Source organism: Protopterus annectens, chromosome 8.part0, assembly GCF_019279795.1.
Source record: "Protopterus annectens isolate FY-2018-M chromosome 8.part0, PAN1.0, whole genome shotgun sequence".
NCBI lineage: Eukaryota > Metazoa > Chordata > Ceratodontiformes > Protopteridae > Protopterus > Protopterus annectens.
Genome location: NC_056741.1, coordinates 1,149,296,147 through 1,149,310,834, shown reverse-complemented (window position 1 = coordinate 1,149,310,834; position 14,688 = coordinate 1,149,296,147).

Here is a 14,688-nt window from a genome sequence, read left to right as displayed (position 1 = left end):
TGTAAACATTTGCTATGACTGTACTGGTATTTCAGGTACTCTGTTGGCTTCCTTTTTGTTTTGTATTCTGACCTATCATGCAGATTAGAGGCATATCAGTAGAGTACAGATCTTAGGTTTTATTGACCTACATTTCAGTTTCAGATGTCTTACCTTCAGAACTAACATACAACTGCCTGACCTGTTGTAGGCTGTCTGTGTAGGTCTGGAGGGGGGCTGTTCTCCATTGCCATCAATTGGAGGCCATAGCACAGCCTTTCTTTATGGTAATCTACACCTGTCCTGCTGGCTGAAGCTGTTGTTGGGTATGTGAGCCTCACTGACATGCATGTGTGTGCCCTACGGACACATATTTGGGTCACCACATGTACTGCAGTGGGATTTGTCATCTTGTCTAGTACTGCCTACTTTGTTGACACCAGTATTTGTTATGGATTTCATGCTGCCCATATAGGTGTCCACTATCTGCTGCCATCCCATTCAGCCACCCAATTCCCTTGCATGCTCTTGTCTATAACATAGATACAACTAGCAGAACATGGTACTCCATTCAGCAATTGATAGGAAGAGTTACTTACCTCATGGCTGTGCCAGTATTGAGGATGGTGCTGGAGGACTGACTGTCGGATGCACATAGTACACTCCCTATACATGGTAAACCACAGGTAGTGTCATGTTTGGCATCCCTTTAACTATATGTGTGAGTCAGAGAGAGTTGTTATTCCCTGGGTTTCTACCATGTCAGTGTATGTGCTATGCGTTGCCTCTTTGCCAAAGCCTGGGCATACTGGGCACGCCTCCTTCTACCTACACGGGCAGGCTCAGGTTGTTCCTCCTCTAAGTCATTCTGTGCCTGTGCTGGCTTTGGCAATTGTGGGGGCTATGTGGCCCTGCCCCATGCTGCTCTTGCTGCAGCTGTTTCCACAGGATCATATTGTGTAGCATGGCACATACATTGAAAATTTGTGTATATGTAGCTGGAGAGTACTGCAAGGCTCCACCGAATATGTCCAGGCACTGGAACCATGACTTGAGCATCCCAAACACATGCTCTATTATGATTCTGGTTTGTGCATGTGCCTCATTATGGAGTTCTTGTTCAGGTGTGTGTGCATTTCTGATGGGTGTCATCAGCCATGGCTCCAGTGCATAACCAACATCCTCCACTATGTGGCCATATGGAATGTCCCCACTGGCAAATATATTGATTATAAACTTAAAAATTTTTTGGAAAATCAAAAACAGATATGCAAAGATTCCTGGGCATTTCTGGAAGCTATAAGTAAAGTTCAATTTGATTCTGAATATAACTTTTTGACCATAGATGTATTCCACAAGATGTTGGATGTGAATGGGTTAGGGACTTTTTATTGGATAAAGGCATGCCTGGTGATGAAATTGATGTGTTTATTTATTTGTTGGAAATAGTTCTAGCGAATAATTTCTTCACATTTGATGGGAAGTTCTTTTTACAAAAAACTGGTATAGCGATGGGTTCCCCTTGTGGGGGAACCTTCGCTAATGCAGTAATGGCCGCTTGGGAAATGAACTTCCTTTTCAAAATTCCCCTTTTCATTGAAAATGTAGAATGGTACACTCGATACCTAGATGATATCTTTATTCTTTGGAAGGGGAATAAAGAAAGTGTAGAAACATTCATCTCTGTAATGAATAATACCACAAATTTTCTTCAATTCACTTATGACTTCCAAGAAAATTCTATTACCTATCTAGATGTCATGTTAAATAAAAATTATGAATTGAATATATTCACATCTAGAATATATCGAAAATCCACATATTCAAATTCGTTTCTCCATTTTTCTAGCTGCCACCCACTTCATCAAAAATGTGGGGTAGTTAAGGGTCAACTTGTTAGGGCAGCTAGAATGTCTACTTTGGAGAATGATTTTGTGGATGAATGTGGAATTCTATATAATATGTTTTTGAATAGGGGATACCCATCTGCCTTTATTAATGATTTAATTAAAGAAGTATCAATTAAAAGAGGGCAAGGGATATTTTCACCTATTTTGAAATATATTACAGAGACATTTAATGATTCAAGATTCAATGAATCTAATGAGAATATTTTAAATATTTCAACTTGTTCAGATATTGAACCATCCCCATTTTTTCCAAGTAATGATGAATATGGTAAGGATTTTATAGGCACCAATTTTATCACCACATATTCACAGAATGCTTTAAATATCAAAGCTGTAATCATCAAGAATTGGTCATTTTTATTGGATGACTTATATTTAAAAGAAATTTTGGGTTTGTTTCCAAATATAACCTTTAGAAAAGGGAGAAATTTAAAGAAAATTTTGGAAGTTAAGCAAAAAGACATCTATAGACACTATTGTGGAATGTTTAAGTGTGGGGCTTGCAGTATGTGTAAATATATATGTGTCACTAAACAGTTTGAAATTAACGGAACAAGATTTTACCTTAAAGAAAAATTTAATTGTAATAGCAAAGGGGTAGTATATCTAGCCTTATGTAACCAATGCCCCGCATATTATATAGGGAAGACTGATAGAATTATAAAATGCAGGATTTACGAACATGTACATGCCATAGCTAAATTAAATCCAACTAATGCTTTGGCTAGACATGTATCAGTCTTCCCACATCATGAATTTAGATTTTTGGTAATTGAGAGAATATTAGATAATGGGAGAGGAGGGCCAGTCTCTTTACATTTAGAAGAAAAAGAGATAATGTGGCAACTCAAGTTAAATGCTTCCGTTCATCCTGGACTAAACGATACTGTTTCCATCATGAGCTTGTTGAAATTAAGAGCATTATTTCAATAGTTTACAATGTTCTTTTATATTAAAACACAAAAAATATATATGTTTTATGTTTTTAAGTATATGTAGTATGTATTTCTATACATATGCTATTTTATAATTGACAGGATGTGATGTCATATTATTTTTTGTATATAAATGACTATTCCCCTTTGTTTATATCTGATGAAGTTTATCTATTTAGTATAAACGAAAGCGCTAATCTAAAATATTTGTGTCCATTGTCGTGGTGTTTTCTTCAGTTTCAACAGTTGTGTCATATGCCAGATGTGGAGTCGTGATAGCTTCCAGCACACACATTCATTATAATGCCCTGGGCATCGCACATGACCTGGCAGTTGATGGAGGGGAAACCCTTGCAGTTTATGTAGACCCTACCCCGCTCACCAGGTGGTGCTTTGATGTGTATGTGCGTGCAGTCTATAGCACGCACTACCTCAGAGTATTCTGCTATTTGGTGGAAGAGACATGTATTGCTGGTCAATGCCTCACAGGTGTTGAGGAAATATATTTGCTCACTGGCATGTGCTGACATGGCATCCAGGAAATGGTGGAGTAGCCTGGATGCTGATGCCTGTGTGATCCCCATGATATCCCCAGTTGGCCTTTGGAAGGTACCTGTGGCTAGTATTCTTAAGCCTACACATAACTTGGTATCCACTGGAATGGATTCCCCTCTGTTGGTTCTGTGTGTGAGGCATGGCCGGCACAGCTCAAAAAATTGCTGTAGGATGTCCCTGTCCACCCTATAGTGCTCCACTATCTCCAGCTCCTGTAGCCCCTGGTAGGTTACCCTGGGTCTGTACACTCTTCTCCTTCTCCTCACTGTGGGTTAGTCATCAGCATTCTCATCCTCACCACCCTCAGCCTCTTCCACATATTGATGTATGAGAGCAACAGCAGCCCCTATCATTTTGTTAGTTTTGCTAGGTAAAATTTCCCCATTTGTGTACACCAGTGGTGTAGAGTTTGTGGGAAAAACCAGAGTGAAAGGTGTTTGCATAGTTTATAGTAGTGTGCTTGGTTGGGCTGCTGCCTGTGTAATTGGCTGATTATGATACATTTCACCTGCCAGCTATACTAGTTCTCCTTGATTGTCTTCCTACTGCTGTTTTCTCTTCCCATTGCCTTCCTGTTTAAGCTCCAAGATGTGCCGCACATACCCAGTGCTCACAAGTGAACATAGCTACTTTTTCCTGTTTTTTTTTTTTTTTGTTTACAACCTGGTGTGCAGGACGCACACCCATTTAGGCAATGTAAATACTGCTAGGCAGCCTCAGACGCACACACCCTTCCTTAGCTGTGCTTAGCTAAGGGCAAACACAGGCCACAGAGCTCCAATAAGCTTACAGCATGCATGACACTCCCCCTTATGAGGTCATCTACCTCTTATGCTTATACCATGGTGTTGCTGCACCTACATGGTTGGGTGCAAGCTAACACTGAGAGGAAATCTATGATTCAGTATCAATCCCCTCATCTGCATAAAATTGACTGCTAATGCATGGTTACAAAATTGACATTCAGCCTTCCCCCTTAGCAACCACTATTCCATGGTATTGTTGTCTTATGCATGCCATTGACTATTATGGAAGAGTGCTGATTTTGTTTTAAAAGCTTTTTTCCAACTTTTTTCATTATTTTTGGGCCGATCCCGTTTGCGGACTGCTGCCCTCTGCTTAAATGGCCGAAATCGACCAAAAAAAATGAAAGTTATTTTTTATAATTTTGCAACTATTTCCCATGCCAATGGCCATATATTTGGTCATTGGCATGCCTACTACATTGAATACATGGTTTCTTTGGAGCTGTCATGCCTCCATTTTGTAATTTGCAGAAATGTATTCGGTTAGTAGCCGAATACATTTCTGCAGGTTACACTATTCCTGCACAGTTGCCTGCCTCCTTCCTGGATCGCTAATTCCCCTCATTTGCATGGTTTTCACCTGCAATGTGGTTATTAGGATAAAGGAGCTGTGTCCGTGCAGGAATAGTGTAGAAGCGCTCGTGCACATCCCGGGAGCTCATTCCTGGATCGCTCGCCGGCCATATTGCGTGCAGCAACTCTTGCACTATTCCTGCACACCATGCAGAGTTTGTTGAATCCCAGGGCCTGTTTGAAGCTTTGCTGCAATTTGCCTTACCCTTAACTTTGGTTTCTACATATGCCTTGATATATTATTTGCTACAGTTAACCTGGTCCACAATGCTTATTTACGTTCATGTCTATTTACCGAAGTCATTCTTTGTGAGTGCATTTAATATGAATCTTTATCACTGAAAACCATTTTCAGTAACAGAATAACACTTTTTTTCAGATGAGCAAGCCCCTCCTGCTTGCCATATGGGAAGAGACTCCCAACTTAACATTTACTAACTCCACAGTCGCACAGCACTGGGGAAAATGGCAAACTCAGTGACTGCAGAAAGTGGTGTTTCGTGATATGGATTTGCTCTAACAACACTCACAAAGGCTATCATTGACAAAGTGTTTGGCTTCCATTTATTTTCCATAGATTTTGCTATTTAAAAATTTCCATGGTTTATCATACTTGTTTTATATATGGATATAATTCCCAATATACTGTGAAAACAATTTCTTCAGGCAAATAGGGACAGTTGCATTTCACTTGATTAACTGAAATTTGGAGTTTGAGGGTATACTGTCTTTTGCAGTATAATAATTTTGTTTTAAATGTTAATATTTAATAATCATTTTGTGTAGGGCAGGTGTGTTAATGTTTGGTAGCCATTTTATTTAAGACAGGTATATAACCCAATGCCTGCACCATCTCTAAAATATGGTGCCTTTCTGTCACACAGAGTGCCTTTTAGACTTGTCCGGATCATTGTATGGGTTATATGAAAGTTTCTCATGGGATCTGTAGGGATAATGTACTTAAGGGGGCACTGTTACTCTCCCACCTATGTTAGGTGATATAACTGAGCTTGCCCATAGTCATCTTTGCTGTAAGCTTAGTACGAACCTATGAACTTTAAAACAAAAATATTTTCACTTACTTTAAAGAGATGTAACACATTTTTGTTTTTTCAAAGGAAACCTGTATGCTAAAGTCTCAGTGGAATTCAGTTTATACAGTTTAATCCCACCATTACTTTTTCTATTTTTGGCTTCCTGCAGCTGACCATCAGTTGCCCCCAGATCCTCTACTTATCCACTGAGTCTGCTAGACCTATTATAGCCTCTCACAGCTAGCCTTGACCCACGTCTGGAGCTATAGAGGAGATCATGGAATCTGTGACGGAATCACACTGCTGCCTGAAAATGATTTTTTTTGCTGCTATTGCCCTCTTCCATCTCACCGAGATTCCATACCTAGGAGCTGGCATGAAGTGGGCTCCTTTTATGTATTAGCCATCCCCGCATGTGTACCTCAATCATCAGCCCTGCATCTTACAGTATAACATAACCTTGCAAATTTCCAGCCTCCACCAAGGATTCTGTGAAATTGTGTCTGAGAATGTCCTGTTCCCCTAAGATGGGCACACCCATCATATCTACCTGTATTATCATGTATCCAAGTCAATAACAGAGTCCAAGTTGCCTTGGTCATAGTTTATTACAGCTGGAATAATAATAATAATAATAAAAAGCCAGCCAAAATCGTTATTTTGTCATTGAAGTTTGAGCCTCATAATTATTTTCCCTAGCCTTAATAAAATGAGACAATTTTGTGAAATCAATATTTTTGTTGAATATGTCTTCTGCAGAAATAAGCAGTTCAGTTTTTTGTGAATAGATTCCATTATTCTGCAGTGTGCTTATTGCAGAAACAGTTAAGGGAACAGAGAAATAATCCATGCACCAGTTCTGGGTCCATTATTTTACAGTGTGTCGGCTGCACAGATAGCTGGGTGAACAGAGAAGTAATGTAGAGGCCATTAGTAGATCAGTTGATTTGCAGGGTCTTTGTTGCATAGAAAGCTGATGGAACAGAGAACAAGGTCTCATTCTTTGGTGATGGCACAAAAGTAAGGTACAGCAGTAGGGCATGTTAGATTAAGGTACAGCAGGAGGGCATGTTAGAGTAAGTACAGCAGGAGTGCCTTGTAGAGTAAGGTACAATAAGAGTGTATGGTAGAGTAAGGTACAGTAGGAGTGCATGGTATAGTAAGGTACTACAAGAGTGTATGGTAGAGTAAGGTATAGTAGGAGTGCGTGGTAGAGTAAAGTACAGTAGGAGTGCATGGTATAGTAAGGTACAGTAGGAGTGCGTGGTATAGTAAGGTACAATAGGAGTGCATGGTATAGTAAGGTACAGTAGGAGTGCATGTTAGAGTAAGGTACAGCAGGAGGGCATGTTAGAGTAAGGTACAGCAGGAGGGCATGTTAGAGTAAGGTACAGCAGGAGGGCATGGTAGAGTAAGGTACAGCAGGAGGGCATGTTAGACTAAGGTACAGCAGGAGGGCATGTTAGACTAAGGTACAGCAGGAGTGCATGATAGAGTAAGGTACAGCAGGAGGGCATGGTAGAGTAAGGTGCAGCAGGAGTGCATGATAGAGTAAGGTACAGCAGGAGGGCATGGTAGAGTAAGGTGCAGCAGGAGGGCATGTTAGAGTAAGGTACAGCAGGAGGGCATGGTAGAGTAAGGTGCAGCAGGAGGGCATGGTAGAGTAAGGTGCAGCAGGAGTGCATGATAGAGTAAGGTACAGCAGGAGGGCATGGTAGAGTAAGGTGCAGCAGGAGGGCATGTTAGAGTAAGGTGCAGTAGGAGTGCATTGGTAGAGTTGGGTACAGCAGGAGTGCATTGTAGAGTAATGTACAACTGATGTACAGAGTAGAGTAAGGTACAGCAGGAGTGCCTTGTAGAATAAGGTACAATTAGAGTGTATGGTATAGTAAGATACAATAGGAGTGCGTGGTATAGTAAGGTACAATAGGAGTGCATGGTATAGTAAGGTACAGTAGAAGGGCATGGTAGAGTAAGGTACAGCAGGAGTGCATGGTATAGTAAGGTACAATAGGAGTGCATGGTATAGTAAGGTACAGTAGGAGTGCGTGGTATAGTATGGTGCAATAGGAGTGCGTGGTATAGTAAGGTACAGTAGGAGTGCGTGGTATAGTATGGTACAATAGGAGTGCATGGTATAGTAAGGTACAGTAGAAGGGCATGGTAGAGTAAGGTACAGCAGGAGTGCATGGTATAGTAAGGTACAATAGGAGTGCGTGGTATAGTAAGGTACAGTAGGAGTGCGTGGTATAGTATGGTGCAATAGGAGTGCGTGGTATAGTAAGGTACAGTAGGAGTGCGTGGTATAGTAAGGTACAGTAGGAGTGCGTGGTATAGTAAGGTACAATAGGAGTGCATGGTATAGTAAGGTACAGTAGAAGGGCATGGTAGAGTAAGGTACAGCAGGAGTGCATGGTATAGTAAGGTACAATAGGAGTGCGTGGTATAGTAAGGTACAGTAGGAGTGCGTGGTATAGTATGGTGCAATAGGAGTGCGTGGTATAGTAAGGTACAGTAGGAGTGCGAGGTATAGTAAGGTACAGTAGGAGTGCGTGGTATAGTAAGGTACAGTAGGAGTGCGTGGTATAGTAAGGTACAGTAGAAGGGCATGGTAGAGTAAGGTACAGCAGGAGTGCATGGTATAGTAAGGTACAATAGGAGTGCGTGGTATAGTAAGGTACAGTAGGAGTGCGTGGTATAGTAAGGTACAATAGGAGTGCGTGGTATAGTAAGGTACAGTAGGAGTGCGTGGTATAGTATGGTGCAATAGGAGTGCGTGGTATAGTAAGGTGCAGTAGGAGTGCATGGTATAGTAAAGTACAGTAAGAGTGTGTTGTAGAGTAAGGTACAGCAGGAGTGTGTGGTATAGTAAGGTACAGTAGGAGTGCATGGTATAGTAAGGTACAATAGGAGTGCATGGTATAGTAAGGTACAATAGGAGTGCATGGTATAGTAAGGTACAGTAGGAGTGCGTGGTATAGTAAGGTACAATAGGAGTGCGTGGTATAGTAAGGTACAATAAGAGTGCATGGTATAGTAAGGTACAATAGGAGTGCATAGTATAGTAAGGTACAGTAGGAGTGCGTGGTAGAGTAAGGTACAGCAGGAGTGTGTGGTATAGTAAGGTACAATAGGAGTGCATGGTATAGTAAGGTACAATAAGAGTGCATGGTATAGTAAGGTACAGTAGGAGTGCGTGGTATAGTAAGGTACAATAGGAGTGCGTGGTATAGTAAGGTACAATAGGAGTGAGTGGTAGAGTAAGGTACAATAGGAGTGCATGGTATAGTAAGGTACAATAGGAGTGAGTGGTATAGTAAGGTACAGTAGGAGTGCGTGGTATAGTAAGGTTCAGTAGGAGTGCATGGTATAGTAAGGTACAATAGGAGTGCGTGGTATAGTAAGGTACAGTAGGATTGCGTGGTATAGTAAGGTACAGTAGGAGTGCATGGTATAGTAAGGTACAATAGGAGTGCGTGGTATAGTAAGGTACAGTAGGAGTGCGTGGTATAGTAAGGTACAATAGGAGTGCGTGGTATAGTAAGGTACAGTAGGAGTGCGTGGTATAGTAAGGTACAATAGGAGTGAGTGGTATAGTAAGGTACAGTAGGAGTGCATGGTATAGTAAGGTACAGTAGGAGTGCGTGGTAGAGTAAGGTACAGTAGGAGTGCGTGGTAGAGTAAGGTACAGCAGGAGTGCGTGGTATAGTAAGGTACAATAGGAGTGCGTGGTATAGTAAGGTACAATAGGAGTGAGTGGTATAGTAAGGTACAGTAGGAGTGCGTGGTATAGTAAGGTACAGTAGGAGTGCATGGTATAGTAAGGTACAATAGGAGTGCGTGGTATAGTAAGGTACAGTAGGATTGCGTGGTATAGTAAGGTACAGTAGGAGTGCGTGGTATAGTAAGGTACAGTAGGAGTGCATGGTATAGTAAGGTACAATAGGAGTGCGTGGTATAGTAAGGTACAGTAGGAGTGCGTGGTATAGTAAGGTACAATAGGAGTGCATGGTATAGTAAGGTACAATATGAGTGCATGGTATAGTAAGGTACAATAGGAGTGCGTGGTATAGTAAGGTACAGTAGGAGTGCGTGGTATAGTAAGGTACAATAGGAGTGCATGGTATAGTAAGGTACAATATGAGTGCATGGTATAGTAAGGTACAGTAGGAGTGCATGGTATAGTAAGGTACAATATGAGTGCGTGGTATAGTAAGGTACAGTAGGAGTGCGTGATAGAGTAAGGTACAGCAGGAGTGCATGGTATAGTAAGGTACAATATGAGTGCGTGGTATAGTAAGGTACAGTAGGAGTGCGTGATAGAGTAAGGTACAGCAGGAGTGCATAGCAGAGCAACGTACAGTATGAGTGCATGGTCATCTTCAACTCAAATTACACAAAAATGAAAATACATAGTTTACATAAATATACTACTTCCCATACATACATAACCTTATTTTATTTTTTGTAGGAAAACAGGCCATCTGCAGCCCCAAACTCGATTTCTGTCAAAGAAAGTAAAAAAATGATACTGCTCATTCTCAAATATGGCGGCAATTTCAGAATGGCACAAAAAATAAATGATGCTTAAAGCTGGAAAATGTCTGCATACTTTATTTCTGAATACAGCTCTGGTAACTAATGAGGTAATTCACTGTAGTTAATCATTTCTGTCTAAGAAATATCATTAAAAAGCTTAAACCCCCCAACAAAAAGAGTGTACAATCAACTACTCACTTTGACAACCACATAGGCATTTTCAGAAGCAAAACAAATTGAAACTACTAATGCAAAACACTTTCCTCCACTTTGACAAATGTATTCACTTGAAAATATCACCCCCCCCAAAATATATTTATATAGACAAATCCAAATCAAAACACTCAGTACTACTTATCAATATATGTAAGTGATTATCTCTCCACTACACACAGCTGACCAAATGCAGCTTGACTGGTTCCTTACAAAAAATGAATCTTCAGCATTTTATAATTTCATGAAGTAAATCCTGTGGTAATCAGGGTAATCCTATGGACTAGGCTTGTAAATACTCCATGGCCATTAGCCTAGTACACACCTATGAACTTATGAATAGTGGGAAAATTGATAGCAGCAGAGTTTAAAAATTGATCCTGCTTGGTAGATCATGCATGGCTTAGACAAACAATTGCATAATGTGAGGGCTTTGCCAGAGAAAAGCTGGATGCTGGAGGTAACTGGATGAGAACTTACTGCAGGTATACACTGGTAAAGCTTCTGCTCTTATACATTCTGCACAACACATACCTTGATTAGTATGTGCACTTTTGGAAGCCATAAACAAAAGGCGACATCATGCTGATGAAAGGCACAAAGTACATGCACTAGTTACGTGTGCACCATAGAGAAGAGATGATACAACTTTATCCAAAAAGTACTGGAACTCTTCCCACAAAAGAACACAAAAGAAATGAGAAATGTTATGTTGGTGAACAGTTATGTCAGGGAAATGTGAAAGGGTCCTCCTGAGTAGTAAGGAGGTAGATGTCAGGAGAGGACAGTCATTAGAGGCCTTCAAGGGTGCATAGAACATGGTGTGAGAATTGTAAGGGAGAAGTAATAATGGAAGACATGTAGAATGAGATGTGAGCTAAACATCAACTGATGAGAGTCAGTAGATTAAATACTAATACACAGGTATGCAATGAACAGATGGAAGTTATGCTAAAGGAGTTTAAGGCCATAGGGTATTACGATACATTGCTGGGAGAATTGAGAAAGGAGGTTATCAGGAATAGAAAAACCCTACTTTACGAATGTCACTGATGAGGAAGACATACATAATTGGGGTCAGTGAGCTAAATATATGTTATGTTACAAGTTTAAATAGGAAAACTGATAAAGTTAAGAGTGTCATTACTAATAACTGTGGGATTTCACATACCTTACCTGATCTAAAGAAATATGAGAAATAAACCAAGTTTTGTGTACAGAAATTGTAATTTGAAGCAGCGTCTTTGTTATAAAGATGTGAACAACTTTGAAAATCACAATATTAGTAGTAAAGTTGCCACTTTGCCTTGTCACAACTGTTCCTGTTGTAAATTTATATATATACTAATAAAGAATTGGTACATCCTAGTAGCAGGAGGAGATATGAATTTAAATATTTGCAATCTGTAATACAAGAAATATAGTTTACTTAACCACATGTGTTGCATGTTCTGGATTTTATATAGGGAAAAGTATTAGGAAACTTAAAGAATGAATAACTCAACATCAATCCGATATAAGGAGAAGTGTTACCACTAATTCCCTTGCTAGGCATGTTTTAGATTATGGATCTGAGCATACATTTAAATTCAGTATTATTCAAATATTGTCTAGAAACCCAAAAGGAGATGATACTAATATCAAGTTAGATGTGACTGAATATAACTGGATTGTATGGTTGGATGCTGATTGCACACCTGGTTTGAACATTGCAGTTAGCGTTAAGCTGATTTTAAAACAGAAACAGGTGATGTTGAAATGATATGCGCAAGCATGTTTTTAACTCCTCTTTTTTTATATTTCAATGTTTTTGTATAAGTAATTGTTACGTATGTTTTAAATTTTAAGAATGACATAATTATGGCATTTTATTGGGGATTTATGTCTTGTGGCTAATTTGAATTTAGTATTTAAGTTGTTAATTGATATGGAGTTTCTTTTACAACTGATGAAGGGAATTGTCCCAAAAGCTTTGTCTTTTGATAAACTTTTGGTGCTTGAGAATCTGGTAGTTTTGTTTGCTCTAGATTTGTTTTGTACTGCTGACTCCATTTACCCTGTTCCTGTGATCCAGTGGTGTGCAGTAAGGAGGTAGATGTCAGGGAGGACACAGATATTAGATTGTTTGGAATCCAGAGACATTCAAGGGTGCATGAAATATGGTGTGAGAAATATAAGGGAGACATAGTAATGGAAGACATGCAGAATGATACATGAGCAGAAAACTGGTCATTGGACAGGCTTATCTCCTTCTTGATTGAGTCAGGCAAATGTAACTGCTTCTTTCAGCTGCTGCCATTAGGCATCACCACAGCAGATCATTGGTCTGCAGAAAAAGTGACAGTAGGCTTTTATGGTGTCAAGTTGCCAGCCTTCCTCAGTAGGCAAACACTCATACCTAAGGCCAATTTAGAATGTCTGATCCACCTGCAGCACATCTTGGGAATGTAACAGGAAACCCACACATGGGGACATGCAGACTCTGCACAGAGCACACCCAAGTCAAGAACTGAACCAGTGAACCTCTTTCTGTGAGATGCCAATGCTAACCACTGCACCATTGTGCCACACTTATTAGGTAAATGTAGGACAGTGCATTATATCCAGTGGTGTATGACACATATCACATTCATGTACAAGTCAGTGTCACTTTGACACAAATTAATCAGCTTGGCAATATGAAATAGCATATTGCCATGCTTTGTGTTGATAAAAAATAAGTGTATAATGTGTGTTAAGGAAATGCAACATCTGGTATGGAAGACTGTATTATTCATTATAGTCAGTACCTTTTGTTTTCAATACAATGTGAGTTCAATTGGTTGCAGTAGGAATGCCCTTATTTTTACACAACCATTATAGAATGCATTTATTAAAGGTTCTGAATGTATAAAAAGTCTAATCAGGTCTGTGACAGGTATTTTGTTTTTCAAGAGCTCATGAGAAGGGGTCTATGATGGGAGGGTTAGAAGTTGGAGGGTGCACTGCACCAGGAGGTGCTGGGGGCTGTATGTAGAGAGTTGGTGGATGCACCAGAGCAGGTAATACAACCTCTGCACCAAGAAATTCATATGGAGGCACAGACTCATCATAAGGTGGCCTACACTTGCTGTGATATCCATTATTATGGCAAAACATAATATAATGCAATGCAGAGCTGTAGTAATGTGACTCAGCTCCTTGGGCAATGAGGGATATGCAGTGAGCCATGGTTCTTGGTGTTTCAAAGCTTTATGTCATCCATGCAGGTCTCAAATAGGTTGGTGTCAGTATGTCCAGGCCTTAATTTTGTCATGCTTCCTCCTGGCCAAGTAGGACAACCTGGTATGTCTAGAGCAGTGGTTTAAGCAGAAGGTTCACAGACTCCATTCATGCTAAGGGAAAAAAAGCACACTAAAAGCTGAATCTTATGGGGTCATTTGCTGATAAGCAAGTCCCATGATGGTCATCTACCACTCGCGTCATCCTTTAGGTACTCCTGGTATTAGGCTACACTTGCCAAGCCAGCAGTTTATCCAAACACCCCTGCTTGTAGTGCTAGCCATAGGAGAATGACAAAGAGGGCTAGTCCACTATTTACATTTATTTTTGCATTTGTTATGGGCATTTTAATATATATATATATATATATATATATATATATATATATATGTATATATATGTATATATATATATATATATATATATATATATATATATATATATATATATATAAATAACAAGTCTGTCTTTCCATGTTTGTCTCTACCATGTGTATGTCTAGTATGACAAATATATGATGATACTTCATGACTAGCACCTGCTTACCTGCATCCATGACATACATATATGTTTATGCTATACTCAGTTTAGGAGTTCTGTGCATGCTTCAGTCATACACCTTTCGCAATTGATCAATATTTGAGTTATACCCTACATGCATCCTTCTGATAGGTCAAATTTTATAACCAGAACACAATATTTACACATATAAAACATTCTGACGTGCTAGTTGGAGTTCTGTCCAGTGCTATGCATTTATTGCATATTGTGTTGCTTTAGTATGTCTAATGTACCAGTCATACATCACACTTATGTTACAGTAATGATTGTTACACACGTGTTATGACACATGGTTAACAGACAAGTTCAAATAATTCACATG